The following is a 7,428-nucleotide window of genomic DNA, read 5'->3' as shown; positions in this document are numbered from 1 at the left end:
AGGTTCTATTCATATATTGAGAATAAAGAGAAATACCAAATTGATATTTTACACATTACAAGAATGTGACATCAAACAAGATAACTATTTTAAGGAATGTGAAATAAATTGCGGGTTTTTTCTCTCTCATGTTTTTGCAAAAAAGAAATTTTCACAATATTTAAAAAAATAATGTTCAATACCAAAATTTAGCCACAAACATGGCAAATTTTAAAATGATTTTCTAAGGTGAACGAGCATATAAAAAATGGAGAAGTTTTATCTGTTCTACCAGCCATCAGACCTGGTTTTGGCTGTCTGCCTTTTCTGCTTTCTAAACACAGGCAGCTGGTGCATTCTAAAAGACTACAAATGATAAATAGCACAGAGACTGCTTAAGGTCTTTGTAAAGTTTAATGAAAGATTTATCTCTTGAGGGTAATGTTCCTCTTTCTTCCACCGAAATGAGAGTTTGATAACCTCTCATTGTGCTTTTGATAAATTACAGCTCACAGTCATAACTGAAATGACTAAGTGCAAAAATTTTTTACATAGCTAAGCAAGGTCTAGTTATCACTGAATGGTTTAATACTTAGTATCTACAAAACTAAGTTTGGCATTTGAAATATTTCTAATTATTAATCTGAGAAAAACTGTAATTCAGTAATTTTACAATTACTGGAAGGTCCTTTAATATTTCTCTATGCCAAGTATAGCCCTAGGAATGAGAGATTATTACTTAGAATTTATAGTCAAGTTATGGCATTCTAAACTACAAGCACAAAGGATGTTTTCCGCCAGACTTTGCCATTACTGTTGTTGAAGTCATTAATATTTAATTCAAAATATAACAGGTTTGAATGAGTTAATATCCTTATATACCCACATGCATGAAAATTGAACAGACAATTATCCAGCAAAATAAAAATAAAACAAAAACAAAACATCTCAGATATTTTACTTAACTCTTAGAAACCCAAATCCTTTCCCAACACACTGAATATTTTTTCCCCATACGTTAGGAATTTAAATTTAACTTTAGAACTCAATATATCCAAATGTATTTGAGATATACCATTAGATAAAAGATAATTTTCAAGGTGTTTATAGAGGTTAAAAATACATAATAGTTATTTAACTCATTTCTCCAACCATGGTTTAAAAACAGAATAGTCTTCTATGCATGGAGAGCATTTCTCTGGGGCTTACGTGGAGGTGGGCAAATGCCCCTTCTCGTCTTCTCCAGCTTATGCTCCCAGGCTACCTTGATTTGGGTGGAGCTTCCTTTCCTCCTAGGAATTCTATGAAGAACACATGAGTAGTCACTGTTGTTCACATTTTTAAACTTTCCTAGTGATTTTTATTACAAAAGAAATCCGTACTTGAGGTAAAAATCAAATAATACATAAACCTATACAGTAAAAAAAGTGAAAGCTTCCAACCCCCCCACTACATCCCATCCAATTTGCTCCCCTACACACTTGCACATACCCCCTTCAGCTCAAGAAAAGCCAAATGTAAAGTATAATATCTGCAAAAACTATCTCTAGTATGCATATGATATCAAACCATAAATATGAATATTTATATAATCAAATATACGTTAATTCTCTTAACTAGATTATAGGATAGATATTCATTTAAATGTATAATTATATAATGTAACAACATATACAGAAATGTATTTGTGTGTATTTATATAAAATGCAAATAAAATATATTATTAATTCTCTTAACTAGATTATAGGATAGATATTCATTTAAATGTATAATTATATAATGTAATAACATATACAGAAATGTATTTGTGTGTATTTATATAAAATGCAAATAAAATATATTATATATATATATAAATGAGATTCTATCATACACACTCAACTTCATCTTGTTGTTATGTATTTATTAATTTATTTTTCTTAACAATCTTTCCTGAAAATCCATCTACGTCGTCTGCCATTGTTCTACCCGTTGTGTTTCCTCACCTGGCGGCACCTTAGCTTATGCCAACCTTTGTACTGTCACGCATTGAGTTCTAACTCATTAGCCATCATTTCTTGTTACTTCAGTACAAGCTGTTATTCAAGTGTGAGCACATATGTCAGGGCAGATACTTCAGATATCCTTGAGCTGCTAGTGAATGATTTTTCTGCTTCTGATGTTTACAAGTTTCTACGGGAAGTAAAAGTCTTAGGGCAGGTTGAGAGTAAGCTTTCCTTTTTTGGATCTTCCCGACACCGTGTTAGCCTGGCTGAAGGGAAAAACAGTCTGATTATACAAATCTGGACAAACAGCCTGCCTAACAACACAGACACGTTTCTATGAAATGAAGTACAAATTCCACCCAATTGTTCATTCTCTTTAGATTGAATCCCACCTTCTATCCCTCAAACTCCAACTTCCTATAAATCTGAGAAGCTTTAGTGAAAATAAGTTTCAAGTGTCTTATTGAAAGCAGCATTTCCATTCATTTCTTTGAATCAAAAATGATCTAAACCCGCAGATGGAATGCTATTCTAAGATGCTACTGATTATTTCTTATAAATCATTTTAAGAACAATTTTTTTAAAAGAAATACAAGCATATGTGGCAGAACCATTGACTCCTTTCACAGCATAGCTGATCCAGGTAACTCTGCTATTCTAAAGGCTCTCCCCTTTCGTGAGAAACAGAGGTGTTCCATGCTTAGAAGAGAGGAGATGGAAACCCTCACCTTCTGTAGCTGTTAAGACAATACGGCTGAGAGTGCACTGCTGTAGTGGCCTATTCATTTCTTCTGATTGTCTATAAGAAATAAACAGGCCAGCTGCTCGATGGATGATAAAAGAGCAAACTTCAAAAAGAATTCTATTTTTCCTGACAAACAGTGGCTACTTGGTATGGGTCCTGGAGTAATAAGTGAGATTGCTTGGCTCGTGATCAATTATCCTTTTCTTGCAATAATGTGGACAAAGGAATATAAGGAACAATTATTTTCTTGGTTATAATGTTGTGGATGGGCTATTTTAAAGGACAAAATGCTGTATTCACAGTGAAGAGCACAGGTTTTATTTCATGCCTTTCCTGAGCATCATGTGGGATGGATTTTAAGTGAGTTGTATTGAAAGATTTAAGTATTGAAGGATTCTCAGAGGTTATGTCAGATGACTAGAACACTACACATGAAGGATTCAGGTCCTTCGTATGTAAGCAATGCACACTCACACACAGTACAAATAGGCTAAAGTAATAATAATAACCACAACAATGATAATGATAAGCCATTCCTTCAGGGAAGCCAAACTAGGCAACATGCCTGGACTACCTCTTTAGCAAGACATTCTGATATGGCCAAGGTTACCAAGAAGGAATACAAATGAATGCTTGATTTAAAAGAGCCCTTTCTCTCTGTGCTTCTGGGAAACAACTAGACACATTGGAACTCTGCCTGGAAGAGAACAGAAAGTCAGACACCGCTAGTAAGGGCTTTTAGTCCATATTTATCTTTTCACTAGTATTTAACAATTTCATTGAGTGCACAGTTTACCCGTAAAAGTGTATACTGTGTTCTGACCTAAAGAACCAGTTTATGGGAGGAAAAAGAAGACTCAATCTCTCTTCTCCTTCTCTCTCTCTCCCTCTCTCTCTCTCAGAGATCTGGCTCCACATTGACTAGATTCACAGCGTTAAATGTCATACCTTTCTCATTGTGCAATAAAACAATAATTATTACTTCTTAAGATTGTCTGGAATACAAAATGGAGTACTGCCACATAGATCAGGGGTTGGTAAAATAAGGCCCACAAGCTGAATCCAGGCTACCACCTGTTTTGTGTGGCCTGCAAGCTAAGTCTGCTTGTACCACCGTAACAAAATACCATAGCAAAATACCCTGCTACTATAACAAAATACCATAGACTGGGTGGTTTAAACAACAGATATATATTTTCTAGCAGTTCTGGAAGCTAGATTGTACCACCGTAACAAAATACCATAGCAAAATACCCTGCTACTATAACAAAATACCATAGAGTGGGTGGTTTAAACAACAGATATATATTTTCTAGCAGTTCTGGAAGCTAGGAGTTCAAGATCAAGGTGCTGGCTGATTTGGTTCCTGGTGAGAGCTCTCTTCCTAGCTTGCAGAAAGAAACGCCTCTCTTTATCATCTGATAAGGCTACCAGGCCTATCAGATTAGAACTGTACCCTTATGATTTCACCTAACCTTAATTACCTCCTAAAAGCCCTTTCTCCAAATACAGACACATTGGGGGCTTCAATACATGAATTTTGGGAGGACACAAACATTTCATAACAGAGTGGTATTTACATATATAAATGATAGGAAAGAAAGAAAAATAATAAGATTTCATGACATGAAATTATGTGAAATTCAAATTTCAGTGTCCATTAGATAAAGTTTAATTTGGGACACAGCTATACTGATCATTTACGTATTGACTATGGTTGTTTTTGCAGAGTTGACTATGTGTGACAGAAGCCGCATGACCCACAAAGCCTAAAATGTTTGTAATCTCTTCCTTTACAAATAAAATTCACTGGCTCATGACATACATGACGCTCAATAAATGGTGGCTATTTTTAGGATATCAAAATATCTGAATAAAGACTGGAATACATAATTCTCCAACATGGATAGCGTGAAACAGAACATCTTGGAAGGACTGGCAGTTTTACATAAATGAAAGGTCTTGAACACAGGCATCCGTGAGGCCTGGGCAGAGAACTTGAATGAGCGCAGTGGAGCCAGGTAGGGAGATCATCAGGAGTTACGGGGCTGTGGTCACCTGCTGCAGCACATGGGCAGCTACTACACAGCCCCAGCAGATTGCCCTGTAGTAGCAAATACAGGCCCAGGATTGCCTGAGAAGTGAAGTTGGAAGTTACACTTTTATGCAAATTTTGTTGGCAACCAATAAAAAAAAATTTAGTCACTATTCACAAAGTGTGCAGAAAACAAAATATGTGTGTGCCAAATTTAAGCCAATAGTAAAAATTTTTCAAAGTTTTATATGAAGAATAAGAAATAGTGACAAATTTGATGAGATTATGTTTCCCTTTTTAATATCTTCTCAGATTGGCATAGCTTTGGTCTAGTGATAAGACCATTTTTTCTCTTCTTTCTTTCTTCTCTTTTTTTTTTTGCTGGAAAGACATTTTTGCTTTAGAAAAATACAAGGACAGATGAGTCCACAATTTTTTTCTTTGCAATTTTGTGATATTTCTGATATATTTCTTTCATTTATTTGATTGTGCATTCAAATTTCAGAGTATAATTGATTAATTATTTTTCTTTTTATAAAACTGCAAACTCTCTGAACATAGGTATATAATTTGCTATGAATTTCCTTGTATCCCCAAGGCCTAGATAGTTCTTGGCACATGATGTAAATATAAATGTGTACTGAGTAAAAATTGAATGAATAATAGTAACTAATTTATCAAACTCTTCAATATGAATTAATCAATCAAAAGTGTCAGAGCTTATATACACAAATGAAGAACATTATACTGCACAAATCTGTAAATGTGTGTTTTTTGGCTTACTACAGTAAGACATAACATTACGATGTTACTTCTCTGATAAACAGAATAGAGAATGTATGTACAACACCTACTGGGTATATTTTTCCCCAGTGTCTAGCCTTGTAGAATATCTACTTACCATAGATACATAAATGTCAAACACTCACTGAGAAACAGCGTGGTTCATGGAAGCATTAGTAAGAGATACGTTTTTGTACTTCAACTTTTTATTGTAATTCACTATACAACATTCTACAACACAGCTCTTCAAATTGCCAGGGAAAAAGTTATATTTTTCTCTGGAAACAGAAGTTGGAAATGATACATTTGTAATCATCTGTGTACATAAAGCTACTTATTCACCATAGCAAAAAATATGTGTGTACTCTTGCTTATTAAGCTTTCAAAGCCTGCAGAAATCATTATGAATGCTGTTAGCATACAGGGAAGCAATCTGGTCTGGGGCAGGGGTAAGAAATCGTAGCCATTCACCAGTGTTTTTCTTTTCCCACAAAGTCCTTGATCTTGGTCAGGGTTTTCTATCCCTGGTGAGGTTTCTCTCACTTGCTTCAAGAAACAAATATTTGCTAGACTATTCTAAAATTTTACTAAAATAGACTACATATAGCCTTTGCTTTTAAATGTGTGAATTTTGTGTTTTTCAGATAAGTATTTATAATCTTTACATTTATGTATAGATAGATGTTAATTTAGAAGTATCCGGAAAAAAATTCACTCCAAAAGACTTAAAAATTTGACATGTTCCAAATTTCCCAAATGCTATATTGTAGAATGAATCACTATTAAATAAAAGGTGAATGTGAGACTATTTCTAAATAAATATCATATCTAAAAGTTTTAATGTTATTCACTGCAAGAAACAAATGTTGGATGGCATTTTTATCAATGTCTCAATTTATAGCATAAATGTATGCCCTTAAAATGTGTTCAATATATGTTGAAATACTTTATAAATATTACCATTTATGGGGTAGCTTTCTGTGGGTATTAGAAAGGGTCTATGTAATGTAATTTCTCAGAACTCAGTCAGAGGCTATAATTGTGTCTTCATAATGATGTTCTGTATTTGCATACAATCCTTTACTTAAGGATCTCAGAGAGCTTTACTTAATATTAAGTGATTAAATCATACCATACCCTTGAGTGACAAGTTTAATTATACCCATTTCCAGAAAGACAGTATGCTGAAAAACTATTAATCTACAAATTCAAGGTTATCCAGATAATCAGGACCAGAAGGTCATTTTGCTGGGGATATCCATACCTCCCAGTGACTAGCTCTCATATGGAAGTGAATTGTTAGACTTGGGGTTTTGCCAATTTCTTCAGCACAAATAGAAAGTTGAATGTCACTACTAGTAGTATAGTAATGACATCTTTGGAGGGTTATTAACACCTGTTTTCCTCCTTCTATGATTCAACTATTTCATAGTCTTAGAGAGAAAAACATTGTGTCAAGCTAATGCTCTCTGTTCAAAAAGAATACTAAAAATCATGAAAGTCATCTAGAAATTAGAGAAAGGAAATTGAGTATATTTCTCTATGTACCATCATTTTTTAACAAAACATACACACACAGTCACAAACTCACAGACACCCCTCATCCTTCAACTATTCCTGTTGTTTTTACCCCCTATTAGCCAACAATCCACCTAGATTTTTGCCCCTACCTTTTCCTTTTTGCTCCACACTCTGGCATGAAAATATGTTGTTTGTAGGGGTGGGCACTGTTCTGTAGCCATAGTGAACTCATCTGAAAACCAAGGTCAACACATAAAAAATTGTTGAAGCTGTGCAGCTAATGATTTTAGCCTGAATCTCTCTCTCCTTTTTTGTTTTGTTTTGTTTTGTTTTGTTTTGTTTTGTTTTGGCTACTGGCTGGTAAGGAGATCCAAATCCTT

Source organism: Galeopterus variegatus, unplaced genomic scaffold (genome assembly GCF_000696425.1).
Source record: "Galeopterus variegatus unplaced genomic scaffold, G_variegatus-3.0.2 Scaffold1785, whole genome shotgun sequence".
Lineage (NCBI taxonomy): Eukaryota > Metazoa > Chordata > Mammalia > Dermoptera > Cynocephalidae > Galeopterus > Galeopterus variegatus.
Note: the sequence above shows the minus strand (reverse complement) of the source record.